This window comes from Notamacropus eugenii, chromosome 6, assembly GCF_028372415.1.
Source record: "Notamacropus eugenii isolate mMacEug1 chromosome 6, mMacEug1.pri_v2, whole genome shotgun sequence".
In the NCBI taxonomy this organism is placed as follows: Eukaryota; Metazoa; Chordata; class Mammalia; order Diprotodontia; family Macropodidae; genus Notamacropus; species Notamacropus eugenii.
In genome coordinates this window covers 150,533,745-150,553,649 of record NC_092877.1, presented here as the reverse complement: position 1 = coordinate 150,553,649, position 19,905 = coordinate 150,533,745, and the positions used below count along the sequence as shown (strand labels likewise).

The following is a 19,905-nucleotide window of genomic DNA, read 5'->3' as shown; positions in this document are numbered from 1 at the left end:
ACAACTTTCCAGAAATGTTCCTGGGCTCATCAGGAAAGAGAATGTTGTATGTTAACTGTCACATGCACTTACTAAGTTACCTAGAGCCCTTTGTTGGGGATATTCTTTTGTCGAATCATCAAACTTTAACTATAAAAGCAAAATGCTTGTAGATTGTTTTTAGTTTGCCAAAACACGAAAAAAATTATAATGGTTGATACAGTTTGAGAGGCTTTTGATGTTTCATAGAGTAACAAAAGGTTGCTTTATTAGTAGTATTAATGAACAAATCGCTTTACTGGCTTAGGCATACTGGTAGCTTTGTCGGTCCAGAGAGCTAAGGGTTCTTGTTTCAATTCATGATTGTGTTAAGAGTAGAGAAATGATAGCCATTGACCTCCTCTGAAGCATAAAATAAAAAGTTTTTTTGTATAGAGTAAAATTTGTAACGAGCATAGTAGTGTAGTTCTTGCCTGTCTGGTCATTTGCAGAAAATGAGTTTATGTCTTTTTTATTCCTGCAGACTCAGATGACTCAGTTGCATGCAAAATCTCTCAAACCTGTATTCTTTCTTTTCTTTTTAAAAAAAAGTTTTTCATAGTATGTATTTGAAGGACATTAACAAGCAAACACATGCTTGTTAAAGATTAGAGGTCTACTGAAATGTTAAGTTAAACTGTTACTTCTTCAAAGAGTGGTGGTATGAAACTTTCAGTGCGGGACGCTTTATTGTTCTTCTCACCTGAGGAAGAGAAACTATATAGAGATTTTGATTTAATGTGGAAGATTCAGGGTTATTACAATAGGACTTTTATTTTCCTGAGTCCCCAAGACTACTCCTGGTTTGCCAGTCTCTTGGCAGCAGATTTACCTTCTTAACTTTAAAAATTCTTTTTGGATTAATATAATGAATTCTGCTTACTGGAATCACTTTGGGAAACTAATTTTTGTAAACTCTGTCATTTAATGAAAAAGAGCCATCTGGGAGAAATTCTGTTTCTGTCATATCTCTCCAAAACTACACTGTAACCTCAGTGTTTAGCAGCTCAATGATAACTTCCAGTAGTTTTTAAAATAAAGATTAGTGAAATCACAGACTCCTGAAAGTGCCCTCCTTCCCCATTTTTGATAAAATATAAGCTTTATGAAAGTAGAGATTGTTTAATTTTTGTCTTTCTATTTCCGGGACATAGCATAGCACCTGACACATAATAGGTACCTGATAAAGGCTTGTTGATTGATTGAAATAGTCCTTTGATCTTTCTCTTTTAGACTTGTATTCAGATATTCTATGTGAAGGTTTTATGAAGCTTTTTGTGTAGAGTAACTAATACAGGCTAGGAAATCAGAGGAGCTTGTGTTGTTTAGCCATACTGGGTCTATTAACTTTCCCTAATTAGCCTCTTTTTGAATGAATAGAACTAGTGGTTTGTCCTATATTGGAAATAGTATCCTGGGTTTCCAACTTAAAATTATTATTTGAATATGAGTTAATTGTGCATACATTGATTTTTTTTGCTTTGCTTCTTCCCATAATAGATAAAATATAAGCCAGCGATTCTATAAATTGGAGTCCACGATTGAAAATAGTTAACCCACATATTTAATCATTATAGTCTGGTTTTAGGGTAGGTAGCATGCTCTAGTGGGCTGAGGTGCTAAACTTATGTCAGAAGACCTGACTGTGAATCCTGCTTCTGTTGCTTACTATGTGATTATGGGCAAGTCATTTCATCTTTGAGCTTTATTTTCTTCATTTGTAAAACAGAGACAGTACCTAATACTGTTATGATATGATGATCATACAAAATAATGACGATGATAATATTAGCGCCTTTCCCCCCACTTAATAGTATTTTATTTTTTCAAATTACATGTAAAGATAGTTTTCAGCATTCATTTTTATAAGATTTTGAGTTTCAGATTTTTCTCCCTCCTTCTCATTCCCCCTCCCTGTGACAGCAAACAATCTGATATAGGTTATACATGTACAGTCATGTTAAACATATTTCCACATTAGTTAATGTTGTGAAAGAAGAATTAGAACAAAAGGGAAAAGCTACAAGAAAGAAAAAGACAACAAAACAAAAAGTGAAAACAGCATGCTTTGATCTGCATTTAGACTCCATAGTTTTCAGAAGAGGAAATTGAGGCTATCTACAGCATATGAAAAAATGCTCTAAATCACTGTTGATTAAAGAAATGCAAATCAAAACATCTCACCTATCAGATTGACTAATCAGACAAAACAGGAAAATGACAAAGGCTGGGGAAGATATGGGGAAATTGAAACCCTAAATGATCATGCTGGTGGTGTTGTGAACTGATTCAGACATTCCGGAGTGCAATTTGGAACTATACGCAAAAGGCTATAAAACTGGATATACCCTTTGATCAAGCAATACTACTACTCGGTCCATATCCCAAAGAGATCATAAAAAAGGAAAAAGGACCCACATGCACAAAGATACTTATAGCCAATGTTTTTGTGGTGACAAAGATCCATCAACTGGGGAATGGCTGAACAAGTTGTAGTATATGATTGTAATAGAATACTATTGTGCTATAAGAAATGATAAGTGGGTGGATTTCAGAAAAACCTGAAAAGATTTACATGAACTGATACTGAGTGCAGTGAGCAGAACCAGAAGAATGCTATATGTATTAACAGCAAGATTGTGTGATCAACTATGATAGACTTAGCTCTTCACAGAAATACAATGATCAAAGACAATTCCAAAAGATCAATTTCATGGATTTCAAGTTAAGAATCACTTGTTTAGTGTGGTCTCGACAAAGAATATTCACCTATTGTCTGAGGAGCGCAAGCTTTTGCTACAAGATGACACATTTTCAGTGACTGCAACATCCAAAAAACCATCAGTTGAATACTTGGAAAGACCTGAGTCTGAATCCCACCTCAGATACTGACTAGTTGTATTATTCTGAGCTTTTCCTCTTTTTTTTTTTGTTTTTGTTAATTAAGAAGTTTTATTTTTACGTTATAAATATATATGGATTACTCCATCCCATGAGAGTTCTCTTATAACAAAGTAAAGCAATTAGTTAAAATTAACAATACAACAACCTCATATAAAAGAACATGAAATGGCATATCTGTGGTACCTTTACAACCTATCTTCTAAAAAACAATTCATTTTCAGTTTTTAGCATTCACTTCCACATAATTTTAAATTCCATATTTTCTCCCCATCTCCTCCTTCCAGTCCCCTCTCTTATCCTCTTCCCTTCTATTTTCCTGTAGGGCAAGATAGATTTCTATTTCCCATTGCCTATGTATCTTATTTCCTAGCTATATGTAAAAACAATTTTTAACATCCATTTTTAAAGCTTTGAGTTCCATATTGTCTCCCTTCCACCCTCCCCACCCACCCTCATTAAGAAGGCAAGCAGTTCGATACAGGTTATACATGTGTAGTCATGTCATACATGTGTAGTCATGCAAAATACTTCCATAATAGTCATGTTGTGAGAAAGTAACTATATTTCCTTCTATCCTGTCCTGCCCTCTATTATTCTGTTCTCTCCTTTGACCTGTCCCTCTACCAAAGTGTTTGCTTCCAATTACCCCTTTCCCCAATCTCCCATCCCTTCTGTTATCCCCCCTCTCTTACCCTTTCCCCTCTGCTTTTCTGAAGTGTAAGATAAACTTCCATACCCAATTGAGTGTGCATATTATTCCCTCCTGAAGCCAAATCCAGTGAAAGGGAGGCTTACTTATTCTCTCTCACCTTCCCCTTCTTCCCTTCCATTGTAAAGGGTCTTTTTTGCCTCTTTTATTGTGAGATGATTTAGTATAATCTACCTCTCCCTTTCTCTTTCAACTAGTACATTCCTTTCAACACTTAATTTTATTTTTTAGATATCATCCCTTCATATTCAACTCATCCTATGCCTTCTAGCTCTCTCTATATTTATACACATACATACACATACACATATACATATATATACACACACAAACACACACACACACGCACAAATATATTCCCTCCAACTATCCTAATGCTGAGAAAGGTCTCATGAGTTGCAAATATCATTGTTCCATGTAGGAATGCAAACAGTTTAACTTTAATAAGTCCCTTATAGTTTCTCTTTCCTGTTTACCTTTTCATGCTTCTCTTGATTCTTCTATTTGAAGTCAAATTCTGTATTTAGCTCTGGTCTTTTCAACAAGAATGCTTAGATGTCCTCTATTTCATTGAAGTTCTGTTTTTTCCCCTGAAGTATTATACTCAGTTTTCCTGGGTAGGTGATTCTTGGTTTTAATCCTATCTCCTTTGACATCTGGAATATCATATTCCAAGCCCTCTGATCCCTTAGTGTAGAAGCTGCTAAATCTTGTGTTATCCTGATTCTGCTTCCACAGTACTTGAATTGTTTCTTTCTGACTGCTTGCAATATTTTCTCCTTGACCTGGGAACTCTGGAATTTAGCTACAATATTACTAGGAGTTTTCCTTTTGGGATCTCTTTCAGAAGGTGATTCTGTGCATTCTTTCCATTTCTGTTTTGCCCTTTGGTTCTAGAATATCAGAGCAGTTTTCCTTGATAATTTCTTGGAAGATAATGTCTATACTTTTTTTTTGATCATGGCTTTCAGGTTGTCCAATAATTTTTAAGGTATCTCTCTTGGATCCATTTTCTAGTTCAGTTGTTTTTCCAGTGAGATGCTTCACATTGTCTTCTGTTTTTTCATTCTTTTGGTTTTGTTTTATAATTTCTTGAATTCTCCTAAAGTCATTAGCTTCCATTTGCTCCATTCTAATTTTGAAGTAATTATTTTCTTCAGTGAGCTTTTAGACCTCTTTCTCCATTTGCCCATTCAGCTTTTTAAGGCATTCTTCTCCTCATTGACATTTTGGACCTCTTTTACCATTTGGGTTATTCTAATTTTAAAGCTGTTATTTACTTTAGCATCTTTTTGGGTTTCCTTTAGCAATCTGTTGATTTGTTTTTCGTGATTTTCTTGGATCACTCTCAGTTCTCTTCCTAGTTTTTCCTCTCTTTATCCTATGTGATTTTCAAAATCCTTTTTGAGCTTTTCCATGGCCTAAGACCAATTCATTTTTCTTGGAGGTTTTGGATGCCAAAGCTTTGCTTTGTTGTATTCTTATGGTTGTGTGTTTTGATCTTCCTCGTCACCAGTGACATAAGAAAATAACTCTTCACTGAGAAAGTAAAAATCTATAGTCTGTTTCTTTTTACCCTCTTTGCTCATTTTACCAGCCAATTACTTGGCTTTTGAACTCGTTGTTAAGTGAGGAGCCCCAGAAGTAGCCTCCATTTCAGCAGTGACTGCTACTGCCCTGGGGCTAGGATCATGCTCTCCTCCCAGCACAGTGAGGGACCCTTCCCACATTAGAAGCTGGTGCTTGTGGGTTGAGAAGTTTGGAAACTGCAGCCATCACTAGAGATTCAGTCCTGTAATGCCTGCTCCAGCTCTGTCTAGCACTGGCATGGCCCATGCCAAACTGAGCTCTCCTCTCAGCCTGGTCTGATAGACCTTTCCTTTTGACTTTCCATATTGTCTTGGCCTGGAAATTAGCTTCAGTATGTCATTTTGTGGCTTCTGCTGTTCTAGAATTTGTTTAGACTAGTCATTTTTTACATGTTTTTTGGTTTGGGGGGAGAGCTCTGGTAGGTCCCTGCTTTTGCTCTGCCATTTTGACTCTGTCCCTCCACTTTTCCTCTCTGCCCACCTACTTTTCCTCTGAAGGTCTTTAAGCATAGAGGTTAGTTTACCATCTGTTGAGATATTCTTGCTTAGGTTTGGGTTTAAAGGGATAATCTTTGTGTTCTCTTGCACACAATCTTGAGATTTTCTGAAAGAATAAAAGATTAGAAATCCAAAAATGTAAGTCCTATTCTGGGCTATTTATTAATGGGTGACTTCAAACAAGCACCTTAAAAGCTTTTTTAAAAATTTTAATTTCTTTGTGTATAGCAAGAGGACATTAGACATGAAACTGGGTGAAGTGTCTTCTAACATCAACTTTCAATCAGTTATATAAAGAACACTTTTGCTGAAAAACTGTTTTAATAATAATTATTATTACATAAAAATTTCAGAGAATTAGATTTGAGAGTAGACTGGTTAGAATTTGTAAGGTGCTTTGTGGATTTGATAGAAGTATTTTAACTTTTAAAAGCTGACTTTGTAACATTGCAAATAGGAATGAGTTTTCAGCTGTTTAGGCAATAACGATTTGAGCTTAAAGAAAGCTACAGGGAAATTAGTGAAGGATGGCTTGGGAGATAACACTTGTGAGGTACTTTTTGAAACACTACCTTCACATCAAAGCTTCTCTCTAGCCAATGAAAGTAGAAGTCTTGTACTGCAAACTGCTGGAAATAACAGGCTTTCAGAAACCTTTTTCTAAGGGTTTATTTAATTGTAGTGATATATGCTAGGTGCTATGTATACCTACCAAAAAAATAATTTTCCAGCTAAATACTGTGAGGGATACAGAAGCTAGATTTTTAGACAGAAGTTGGTTTGCACAATATGGCTTATTGAGGTTAGGTCATAGAATAATTAGTAGTTTACTGGTTTTTCTGTACACTTCAATTTGTTTTTCTCTTTTCTATCAGATTGCAAATGAAGTTTTGAATTTTCCAATTGCATCTCCCAAAAATCTAAGTAGGAATTGAAGATTAGCGCAAATTCAGAAGTATTAACTTGAATGTGCCTCTAGAAATCTAGAAGAAGCACCTTTTTAGAACATTCTAGCACACACCTGTTGCCTCACTTTTCTTGGGATTGGAGTAAGGAAATATCTTAGCTTTTTCAATTAAAAAAATAAACACCTTCTGTAATGAGAATGAATATGTCTGTGGGCAAAATAAAACAGAAGATTATATGTGAAATCATGACTCTGTTATGTGCAGCTTGCTATTTTTTTTTGTGTTAGTAGTTTTAAAAAAATTGTTATTATTAATTTGTTTTCAGTTATCTACAATCACTTCCATAAGAGTTAGATTTTCTCCCCCTCCCTTCCCCCTTCTCCCTCCTCCCTCCCTGAGAGGGTATGCAGTCTTATATGGGTTCTACACATACATTCTTATTAAACACATTTTCACATTGGTCATATTGCAGAGAAGAATTAAAATGAATGGGAGAAACCAGAGAAAAAAATAAAACATAACACAAGAGAAAATATTCTGCTTCGTTCTGCATTTGGATTCCATAGTTCTTTCTTTGCATGTGGAAGGCATTTTGCCTCAGGAGTCCATTTGGGAATATTTTAGATCCTTGCATTGCTGTGAAGGGCTAAGTCTACCAGAAAAATTCCTCACACACTGTGGTTGTTACTGTATACAGTGGTCTCTTGGTTCTGTTCCTTTTGCTCAGCATTATTTCATGTAAGTCTTCCTGTTCATCATTTCTTACAGCACAGTAGTATTCCATTACATTCATGTGCTACAACTTGTTCAGCCGTTCCCCAGTTGATGGGTATCCCCTCGATTTACAGTTGTGGCCACCACAAAGAAAGCTGCTATAATATTTTTGTGCATGTGTGACCCTTTCCCATTTTTAGGATCTCTTGGGGATACAATCCTAGAAGCGATATTGCTGGGTCAAAGGGTATGCACATTTTTGTAGCCCTTTCGGCATAGTTCCAAATTTCTCTCCAGAATGGTTGTATCAGCTCACATCTCCACCAACAATGAATTAGTGTTCCAACTCTCCCACATCTTCTCCAACATTTATCATCTTCCTGTTTTGTCATGTTTGCTAATCTGATAGGTGTGATGTGATACCTCAGAGTTGTTTTGATTTGCATCTCTCTGATCAATAGTGATTTAGAATATTTTTTCATATGACTGTAGATAACAGCTTGCTATTTAAAAAATGTATGTAATAAATGCATCTTTTTACTTTCAAAGTTGTCTTGCTTGTGTGTTTCTCTCTTAGCTAAGATAGTACTTCAGTGACTCTTCTTTTTTCCCTCCTTTTGATATCCTTAGATACAACTTATCATACTAAGTAAAGGTCCATTTATGCAGTTTAGTGTTTTTTACAGAAATGGCTGCTATATTTTGTCAGAAGATTTTAAAATCTGCTGGTAATGTTTTTTGTTTTATGTTATGTTTGATTTGTGTTATTAATATGATCTGTCATCTTTATAGTTTTTTTTTAGTATTGAACCAGTGTTGTATTCTTGGTATAAATGCTACCTGGTTATAAGGTACAGTCTTTTCCATAAGATGCTGTAGCCTCTTTTGCTAATTTAAAATTTTTGTCTTGATAGTTTTTAGGAGTATTGATGTATAGTTTTCTTATTCTATATTTTTTTCCGTGGGTTAGGTTTCAATATCATATTTCTGTCATAGAAGGACTTTGATAGGGTTTCTTCTCTTTCTATTTATGCAGTTTATTTAATATTGAAATTAATTGTCCTTTGAATGTTTTATATATAATTCACTTGTAAATCTTGTCCTAGGGTTTTTTCTTTAGGAGTTGGTAGGTTTTGAAATTTCTTTGAGATTAGGTAATTTTTCTTATTGGATATTTTATATTTTCATACATATTCATGTGTTTTATTTATATTCTTAGTTTTATTGGCATATAATTGAGCAAATTAATTTTTCTTCCTTTATTCCTTCATTTGCTGTGAATCTTTGCTATCATCCTACATCACCCTTCCCTTTTGTGGCTAAACTGTTCAAGTAGGCTCCGTACAATAGACGTCTCCCCTTCCTTTCTTCTCACTCTCTTCTTAACTCTCTACAAACTGGCTTCTGACTTCCTCATTCAACTGAAAATGCTCTCTCTAAAGCTACTGATGACCTCTTAATGGCCACATTTAATGGCCTTTTCTCACTTCCCCTCCTCTTTGACCTCTCTGCAACTCTCTGCCGCCTCCCTTGTCTACCACCCTCTTCTTGATACTCTCTTTCTAGGTTTTTGTAACATTGCCTCCTGATTCTCCTCCTACCACTTTGACCACTCCATCTCCATCTGCTCTGCAGGATCTTCATTCAAGTCCTGTCTAAGTGTGTCTTCCTCAGGGCTTTTGATCTGGGTCCTCTTTTCTTACCCAATACTGTTTCACTTAGTGATCTCTTGCATTCAGTTATTTCCATGCTGATGTTTCTTAATTTGACCTATCCTTAATCTCTCTCCTGCCTTCCATTCTTTCATTTCCATCTACCTGTTGGACATTTCAAATTGAGCGTTCCTTAAAAATCTTAATCTCAGCATGTCCAGTGGCCTTTGAATTCATTGTTTTTTCCCTTGAACTATCCCTCTTCCTAACTTTACTATTACTGTTGAGGGTACTACCATCCTCCCAGTTTACCATTCTAAAAAACTAAGGCTTCATTCCCAACTCCTCATTCTCTCACCTCTCCACCCTACTCCTATATCTAATGTTTCTAAGCCTTGCCAATTCTACCTCCACTACATCTCCTGCTGCCTTCTTTTCTCTGACAATACCATCAACCTGGTATATGCCTTTATCACTTCATACCTGGTCTGCTACAACAATAGCCTGCTAGTTTATCTCGTGCATCCTGAATTCATTGTCAAAGTGATCTTCCTAAAGCAAACATTGTACTGTTTTAATCCTCTTCTCTTCCTTCCCCGGTACCAGTGGCATCCTGTCACCTCCAGTTTCAAGTGTGAAACCCTCTGTTTGGCGTTCAAAGCCCTGGATAACCTGGGCCTCCCATCTCCCTGTAGTTCCGTTCTTCTTGCACTGGTCCCCTTTTCTCCCTGCCCACCACCTCCTGCTTTCCTAAACTTCTCGTAGCTCTGCAAAACTAAGTATGGCATGTTCTTTACTTCTTTATAGACTATCTTTATTTTTCCATTTTATCATCCATAAGAATATGTAACTTTAAAATCAAGTACAATTTGCAAAAATACAATTTATGGTATATGTCACTCAAATGACAAAATTCAGTTTTCACAAACTTTTACCCAACTCAGAGAGATACTCATTAGACCTTTTCACTGTGGATGGACTTCATAATGTTATAAGTTTATCCATTTAAAAATAGGGTATAGCGGACTTTTATAAACTTCAGCAAAGTGTTTGAATGTTTTCCAGATGAAAACATTTAAGAATAAAACTAAGGAGAAAAGTAAGACTCTGTAGGGAGTTTAGTTCCTTCTCCATCCTTCTTATCTTTCCTCCAAGTATTTTTATCTAGAGAGAAAATCCTCAGTTGCCCATATATACTTAATTCCTAACTGGAACAGCCAATTTTCTTGCCTTTTCTTGCCTTTCTTAAAGGAACAGCAGCACAGCAAAGAGACAGGACATTATGTGCAACCACTTTAGCCTGTAGTATTTCACTAATTCCTACAGGGATATGAAATTATATTTAGTCCAACTTTTCATGCTATAAGTTTTTGTTTTCCACAAAAAGTATTCCAAAGTTTCCATAGTAGACACTACAAATTTGTTGTTTCTCAGATAATTTTTTTCTCAAAGCTATTACCCCTGTAACCATGGTTACCAGTAACCTGCTAATTTTCCCTACCACTGATTCCATAACATGCGTTCGTTGATTTACCAGTCACACTCTAAATCATGGCACTAATGACAACCTGCATCTTCCTCTTTAACTTCACTCATACTCCAGAACTCCAGATGATAGGAATCTTGTTGAGTCCAGAATTAATAGTGGAAAGAGTGCTGGATTTGTGAGCCTCTGTTTCCTAATCTGTAAAACAAGAATAATGAGTATCTTCTTTCATGGGGTTATTATGATTTAGGTAGAATAAATGTGGGTAAAACATTTTGTGGATTTTAAACAACCATGGAAAACGTCAGTTGTTATTGTTATTGTAGAGCAAATTACCTTACTTCCAGCAAAATTTCATAGGAAAGACCTACCAGAAGCAAATCTCAAAATCCTGAAATTACATCTAAGTCTCTCCATAGGGGAACAACATGTGTAAGCCGGTCAGAAACTTATGGGAAAGATATGTTGATGCAGTGTTGGTGGAGCTGGGAATTTGTTCAAACATTCTAGGAAGAAATTTGTGACTTAAGTCATAATATTATTTGGGGCTTCAAAAACCAAACAGTGCATTTAATATTTGATTCTGGAGGTAATAGGGAACAACTGTAGTTTATTGAATAGTGGGTGACATGATCAGATGATCAAAAGATCACCTTTGCAACTAAGTGAAGGATGGATTGGAGTGGGATTTGTGGCAGAGAGATGAACCCAAAGTCTACTCCACAAAGTGGTGGCAGTGTTGGAGGAGGAGTATTGGGGGCATATATAAGAGATGTTTTGAAGGCAAAATCAGTAGGCCTTGGCCACATATTGGGTATAGATGGGGGGAGAGTAGAAGATGACTCCTAGATTTCTAGCCTGGGTAACTGGGAGAATGATGGTGTTCTCATCAGTAATGGCTAAGTTAAGAAGAGGAGAAGGTTCAGGTGAAAAAATAATGAGTTCAGTTTTGGACATAACGAGTTTAAGATGTCAAAGGGATATTCAGTTCAAAGTGTATAATAAGCAGCTACAGATAAAGGACCGGATTCTAGAGAAGCTGGGACTAAATAAGTAGATTTGAGAATCATCAGCATAGTGATGATAATTAGAATCGATGAGATTAAAGATTGAGAGAAACATGAGAAGATTTATGCAGGCTGATAGAGTGAAATCAGTAGAACCAGGAAAAAAAATTCACAATGACTTCAGTGAGTGGAAAGAACAAAAATCCATGTCCAGTATTGCATAATTATAATGACCAAACTTGGCTTCAGAAAAGACTTGGAAAAATACGCTTCTGTCTTTTCATTGCAAAGTATGGGCCACAGGGGTGGGTATTGGGTATTTTATTAGACACCATCATTAGCTGATTTTGCTGAATAACTTTTCTTCTGTTTCTTTTTTGTTCTTCATTGTGAAGAAAGATGCTTTGTATGGGAAAGGAAAGGGTATGTTTAGAAATGAAGGTATTATAAAAACAATATACTAGTAATTTTCTTAGAGATTGAAAGACTAAGTGCCAAAGTTGCTTACTTCAAAAAATATTAAAATATCAAACCTATAAAACATTTTAGTAGTATTGAGATTGTCAGTTTTATTTAGTGTCCTTGTAATCAGATTTTCAACATCCTTTACTAGTGGTTCTTTAGTTTAATGCTTTGAAACCTACTCAGATCTTTTAATCTAGGGAGAGCAACAATCTAGCTTGATTTAATTAAAGTAGGATTCATGTATTAGAGCTTTTGACCTCAAATATTCTCTGATTTTAAAATACTTTCCTGGTGTTTTGTGATGCTTGGTAAATATCAAATAAGTACAGTATTTCATTTACTCTCATTTCCATATTTCTCTTTTGAGTTTTCATAAGTAAGTAATTTTGAAGAGAACCTGACTTTTCCCCCCCAATTTCTGAAGTAGTTATGATATTAAGTTGTTAAGTTGATTGTAAAAAGTTTTAACTTGTGAAGCTCTCCAAAATTTTTTTTTGCATGGATTCTTCAACCACCATATGATCACTTTCTTTTAATGGCCTTCCTCATTTACTTATTGAGCTGTAAATAGTGAACTTTTTTTTTTAATGTTAAAGGTGCTGCTCTGTCATCAGTTAGCTGTATTAGAAAATGAGGGCATTGTACTTAGAGACTTCATTTTTGACAAAAGTAGCAACAATGTTTATATCCATGAATTCTGAAATTCCTTGTTGTTGAAATTCTCCCTCTGCCTTGCAACCCCCAACCGTGTTCATCAGTTCATCACTTCAGACTGACTGTATTTTTTCTTCTCTCCTCGTCTTTACTCTGTGTGAACTAGTTCATGATACACTGTCTTCTTCTTTCAAGTCCTTTGCCCTGTTATCCTATCGAAGATCTTGCTGTGCTGTGCCTCAGTCTTAGATTACTCCCACCATCTGTTGCCTTTACTTTTTACATATATTCTGCTGAGCGAAACTGGAGAAAATCATGAAATTGTGCTGTCTGGGTCCACCAAAAATTTATGTTATATAATCTCAACTGGGCCCTCACTGCAGCAAGGCAGTCCTATTTTCTTAATTGATTCATTAATCTGAATTCATTCTCTTTTCCTAAATGATTAATTCACCACAGTAGCTTTTAAAACCCTCTTCATCCCTTCTAAACCTCCCCCTTTGCCTTCCCTCTCGGTTAAGAACTTATCTGCATAGTTCACCGAATGAACTGAGGCTATTTGCCAAGATCTCCCTCTTCTCTCTTCTTTCTCATCTCACCTTGCTCATATGCCTTTCCTATGTCAGTCTTTTGCCTCATTTCAGATTAAGAAGAGACCCTTTTTGTCAAGGAGATAAGGCTCTTTTCCCATCCCCCATTACCCCTACTCTCATTTGATCTTCTACTGACTACTTCCTATTGCCTTCAGATACATGTCCATGTCTTCCCCATCTTCAAAAAAACCTTCACTTGATTGATCAAATCCCACTAGCTACTGTCCTGTATTTCTCCTCCCTTTTATGGCTGAACTCCTTGAAACCAGTCTATAATAGCTACCTCTACTTCTTTTCCTCTCCGTCTCTTTTTAACTTTCTACAGTATGGCTTCCTACTTCATTATTCAACTGAAACCACTCTCTCCAAAATAACCAATGCTGTCTTAGTAGCCAAATCTAAATGCCTCATCTTCCTTAACCTGCATAGCCTCTGACACTCTCTTTCATACTTTTTCCTTAAAATTGTCTTCTATCTAGGCTTTTGTTGATGCTACCTTATTCTGGTTCTCATTCTACCTGTCTGACTGCTCTTTCTCGGTATTCTTGTCTAGATCTTTAGGTCATTCATGCTCACAGTGCATTGCTTCCTGGGCTCTCTTCTTTTCCCCTTCTGTACTGTTTTTCTTTGTGATCTCTACAGCTCCTGTGGATTCAATTATTATCTCTATACTGATGATTCTCAGATCTATTTATCCAGTCCTAACCTCTCTCTTGATATACAGTCTCAAATCTCTAGCTATTTATTTAGCTGTGTATATCCAGCTGAAACTGGATGACTCCTAGACATCATAAACTCAGAATATCTGAAACTGAACTAATTCTTCCTCTGTACTCTTTCCTTCTTCTCAACTTTCCTTTTACTGTTGAGGATACCGTGATCCTCTCATTCACCAAGGCTTGCAAATCTAGGTGTCATCCTTGACTCCTCACTCTCACCCTCCATATCCAATCTGCTTCCAAGGCTTGTCTCCTTCATAACATCTCTCATAAATCCCCTTCTTTCCTTTGACACAGTTGTCACCATGATGCAGGATCTTGTCATATCACACCTGGGCTATTGTAATAACTTGCTAGTTGATCTTCCTGACAAAAGTCTCAACCCACTTCAGTCCATTTTCTACTGAGCTGTCAAATTGAATTTCCTGAAATGCAGTTTACCTCCCTATTCAACAAACTTCAGTGGATCCCTTTCACCTTTAGGATCATATATAAATTCTCTTTGAATTTTAAAGCCGTTCATAACTTGACTATTTTCTGTCTTTTAGTCTTCTTACTCCTTACTCTCTGTTTCATAATCTGTGATGCAGTTACACTGGCCTTCTTCTTCTCTTTTTTTTTTTTTATTTAACTTTTAACATTTATTTTCACAAAATTTTGGGTTACAAATTTTCTCCCCTTTTATCCCCCCCCCAAACCCAAGCATTCTAATTGCCCCTGTGACCAATCTGCTCTCTCTTTTATCCTCCCTCTCTGCCCTTGTCTCCATCTTCTCTTTTGTCCTGTAGGGCCAGATACCTTTCTTTACCCCTTAACCTGTATTTCTTATTTCCTAGTGGTAAGAACATTACAGTTGATCCTAACACTTTGAGTTCCAACTTCTTTAGCTCCCTCCCTCTCCACCCCTTCCCTTTGGAGGACAAGCAATTCAATATAGGCCAAATCTGTGTAGTTTTGCAAATGATTTCCATACTAGTTGTGTTGTATAGGACTAACTATATTTCCCTCCATCCTATCCTGTCCCCCATTACTTCTATTCTCTTATGATCCTTTCCCTCCCCATGAGTGTCGACCTCGGATTGCATTCTCCTCCCCATGCCCTCCCCTCTATCCTCCCCCCCACCCTTCTTGTGCCCTTGTCCCCCACTCTCCTGTATTGTGAGATAGGTTTTCCTATCAAAATGAGTGTGCATTTTATTCTTTCCTTTAGGGGAATGTGATGAGAGTAGACCTCATGTTTTTCTCTTGCCTCCCCTCTTTATCCCTCCACTAATAAGTCTTTTGCTTGCCTCTTTTATGAGAGATAATTTGCCCCATTCAATTTCTCCCTTTCTCCTCCCAATATTTCTCTCTCACTGCTTGATTTCATTTTTTTTTTTAAGATATGATCCCATCCTCTTCAATTCACTCTGTGCACTCTGTCTCTATGTATGTGTGCGTGTGTGCATGTGTGTGTGTGTAATCCCACCCAGTACCCAGATACTGAAATGTTTCAAGAGTTACAAATATTGTCTTTCCATGTAGGAATGTAAACAGTTCAACTTTAGTAAGTCCCTTATGACTTCTCTTTGCTGTTCACCTTTTCATGGTCCTCTTCATTCTTGTGTTTGAAAGTCAAATTTTCTTTTCAGCTCTGGTCTTTGCATCAAGAAAACCTGAAAATCCTCCATTTCATTGAAAGACCATTTTTTCTCCTGAAGTATTATACTCAGTTTTGCTGGGTAGGTGATTCTTGGTTTTAGTCCTAGTTCCTTTGACTTCTGGAATATCCTATTCCATTCCCTTCGATCCGTTAATGTAGAGGGTGCTAGATCTTGTGTTATCCTGATTGTATTTCCACAATACTTGAATTGTTTCTTTCTAGCTGCTTGCAATATTTTCTCTTTCACCTGGGAATTCTGGAATTTGGCCACAATGTTCCTAGGAGTTTCTCTTTTTGGATCTCTTTCATGCGGTGTTCTGTGGATTCCTTGAATATTTATTTTGCCCTCTGGTTCTAGAATCTCAGGGCAGTTTTCCTTGATAATTTCATGGAAGATGATGTCTAGGCTCTTCTTTTGATCATGGTTTTCAGGTAGTCCCAGAGTTTTTACATTGTCTCTCCTGTATCTATTTTCCAGGTCAGTTGTTTTTCCAATAAGCTATTTCACATTATCTTCCATTTTTCCAATCTTCTCGCTATGTTCTGTGATATCTGTCTTTCTCATAAAGTCGTTAGCGTCCATCTGTGCCATTCTAGTTTTGAAAGAACTATTTTCTTCAGTGAGCTTTTGAATCTCCTTTTCCATTTGGCTAATTCTGCTTTTGAAAGCATTCTTCTCCTCATTGGCTTTTTGAACCTCTTTTGCCAGTTGAGTTAGGCTGGTTTTCAAGGTGTTAATTTCTTCAACATTTTTTTGGTTCTCCTTTAGCAGGGAGCTGATCTGCTTTTCATGCTTCTCTTTCATCCCTCTCATTTCTCTTCCCAGTTTTTCCTCCACCTCTCTAACTTGATTTTCAAAATTCTTTTTGAGCTCTTCCATGGCCTGAGCCCATTGGATGGGCTGGGACACAGAATCCTTGATTTCTGTGTCTTTGCCTGATGGTAAGCATTGTTCTTCCTCATCAGAAAGGAAGGGAGGAAATGTCTGTTCTCCCAGAAAGTAACCTTCAATAGTTTTATTTCTTTTCCCTTTTCTGGGCATTCTCCCCAGCCAGTGACTTGACCTCTGGATATTCTCCTCACACCCACCTTGCCTCCTGGTCCTCCCAGCCAGCGTTTGGGGACTGAGATTCAAATGCTGCTTCCAGCCTCAGGGCTTTTGGCAGGGGCAGGGCTGCTATTCAGTGTGAGAATTAAGTTCAGGTGGTCAGGTCGGGGCAGGGCCGCCTCTCAGGCTCAGTTCCCTCAGGGGGTTTATGTACAGACCTTCCACAATGGATCCAGGCTCCCGCCCGTTTGGGGAGCCCCTGTCTGCAGCCACCTCTCAGCTTCTATCTCCCGGGGGGGGGCCCGAGCCATGGGGGCACCCCACTCCCCTCTCGACCCACTAAAGAGACTCTCTCACTGACCCCCGTCACCTGTGGGTGGAGGGGCTTGTGCCACCGCTGGAGATCCCGTCTGCAGCGCGACGGACCTTTTGCGAGAGGTTTGCAGATCCCTCTGTGGGTGGAGGGACCCACATGGCCGCTGGAGATCCCGTCCCCATAGCCCGCTCGGATCTTTTCCTCACGGTGTCGTGGCCGCTGCAGGGCTGCCCTCTGCTTCCAGTCCCAGCGCCCAGTCTGCAGCGCGAAGGACCCCCTGCGAGAGGTTTGCAGGTCTCTCGGGAACAGAAATCTCCCTCGCTCCAGTATTCCGTGGCCTCTGGGTGCAGAATTCACCGTGAGTTGGTCCCCTCTAGCCGTTCTGTGGGTTGTGGGTTCGGAGCTATGTGTATGTGCGTCTTTCTACTCCGCCATCTTGGCTCCACCCCTCCTTCTTCTCTTTTTACAAGACACTCTGTCATCTGACTGTTACCCTTCCCTGGAATACTTTCCTCTTCATCTCCACTTCCTGGCTTCCCTGGCTTTTTTTGAGTCCCATCTAAAAATTCACTTTTTACCAGAAGCTTTTCCTGATCCTCTGCTTATTGCTGGTGCTTTCCTGCTGTTGATCATCTCCATTTAATCTAGTATATACACCATTTGTGTGTTGTTTTCAAATCATTTACCCCATTAGATTGAGCCCCTTCTTTGTATCCCCAGCACTTAGAGCAGCACATAGTAGATATGCAATAAGTGCTGTTTGCCTGGACTTGAAAATAGTGATTAAGTGTGTGAGATGGTAATTGTAAATAAACTGGAAAGTAATAGAGTCTGAGAGACTATAATGTGAATAATCAGTACTGAATAATTGGCAGTTGACATTTACAAAGTCTACTTTGTAAGAATACTACTTTATTTGCTACTTTGAAAAATACTTAGGTAAAATCAGTCATTAAGCATTTATTATGTACCTACTATGTTAACACATAGTCAGTACCTGCTATAATTACTAGAGATTCAGATACAAAAATGAAACAGTTTCTTCCCTCATGGGACTTACATTGTGGGAGACAAGTGGTATACATATTTATGTATACTAAATATACAAAATAGATACAAGGTAACTTTATTAGTGCTGTGGGGAGGGGATCAGGAAAGCTTAGTGTAGGAAGTAGGCACTTAAGCTGAGTTTTGAAGGAATAAGAAATTCTGAAATGCGGAAGTGAGAAGATGGGGTAAGATGGGACAGTCTGTGCAAAGCTATGGCAAAATGATGGGAGCCTGAATTAAAATGATAGGTAGCTGTGTAAGAAGAGAGAAAAGTTGAGATGGAAGATATGTTTCAGAAATAGAAATGGCTATATTTGTAACTAATCTAGGATATTGGGTGAGGGGAGGGTTTAGAGTCGAGGATGATATCAGGGTTATGAATCTGAGAGACTGGAAGAACCATGGTGCTTTTGACAAAAATAGGGAAGTTTAGAATAGGGAGGAGACTTGGTGAAGGAAAGATAATAAGTTTGAACTGTCTCTGGTATATCTATTTTGAAATATTCAGTGAGCAACTGGTATTGAAGCTCAGAGGAAGAGAGACTTAGTCTTTATAGAGCTTTTAATTTTTTTACTTGTATGAAGTATTTTAGTAGCTTTTTTGCTTAAAAAATTTTTTCCAGTTAACACATAAATTTATTCTGTAGATCTTTAAGTGGAAATATCCACTGTAAAGATGGTAATTATACCTATGGGAGTTGATAATGTCACCAAGAGGGAATATAGAAAGAGAAGAGGAGGGGGCCTAGATCAGAGTCTTGGGCAACCAGGACTTAGGGGGGCATTGAACTAGAGTATGAACCAGCAAAGGAGCTTGAAGAGTCTTAGATAAGAGGATTACCAGTAGAGAGAGTGTCACAAAAAACCAGAGAAGAGAAAGTGGCCTGGAAGAAAAGGTGATCAACATGATAAAATGCAACATTTAGGTGGAGGATACTGACTAAGAGAAGACTGTTAGATTTGGCAATTAAGAGAGCACTGATGATTCTGGAAAGAACAGTTTGAGCTGAGGGGTGAGATGGGAAGTGACAATGCAAAGAGTGGAGAAATGTGAGGAAAATTGGCTCAATGTAAGTGTATAATGATGCACATTATGTATGTATCTATTTAGAGAACAGTTTCAGTTAGTGCTGATGCTCTTTTGTTGTCACTGTGTTTTCTTCCTCTTTGAGCACCGATTGTTTCTCTCATCTTTTGACTTAGATCTAAAGTTACTTATCTAATCTTGCTTCTCAAGCGTGTTCTCACCTAACTTAAAAATTTTTAGATTATTATCAGTACTGTCAGTGTCTTTTTTCACAGCTATTTCTCATACTTAGGTTGTAGGATTCAAATTCTCCTGAAACATGACACTATTTATTATTAATAAATGCTTTTAAAAGTAATTGCCAAAATGGGCAGATTTTGACCTGCAGGCTAATTATAAATATTGAAGGAGATTGATATAGGTGATAAAGACTTCAATGATGACCTCTTTTAGAATGAGATCAAACACTTGTTTTTAATTTAAATTTCATTTAAAATTTTTATCTTATATGTATATTTTTAATAACTTTATCCTATTTCAGTTTAACATATGCATATATATATGTGTGTGTGTATACACAGACAAATTCATAAAATGGTGCAATTGTTTCTGACTTCAGCTAACTGCTTGTATGTATTTAAGGAACATGGATATATTATTTTCTGGAGTTTATAAGACTTTTTTATTGGTAACGTTGATATGTATGCTTATCTATGACTTAGAAATTTGGATATTTTTTCCACAATCTATCATTATTATAGAAAGCCTATTACACTTAAACTGGATTCCATATTATTAGATACTTTTTTTGGACAAGTTATAGTTTGTTAGCACTTTGTAAACTTGTCAGTTATATTTTTAATTGCTATATTTTTTGTATTTTGTATATCTTATGTTTGTATTTTA

General features: G+C 37.2%; 1 protein-coding gene across 1 annotated transcript in view; it reads left to right on the top strand.

The window, feature by feature from the left end:
* FBXW7 (F-box and WD repeat domain containing 7) overlaps positions 1-19,905 on the top strand; it is a 289,833-nt gene that overhangs the window by 48,954 nt on the left and 220,974 nt on the right. The gene's annotated exons all lie outside the window — the stretch shown is intronic.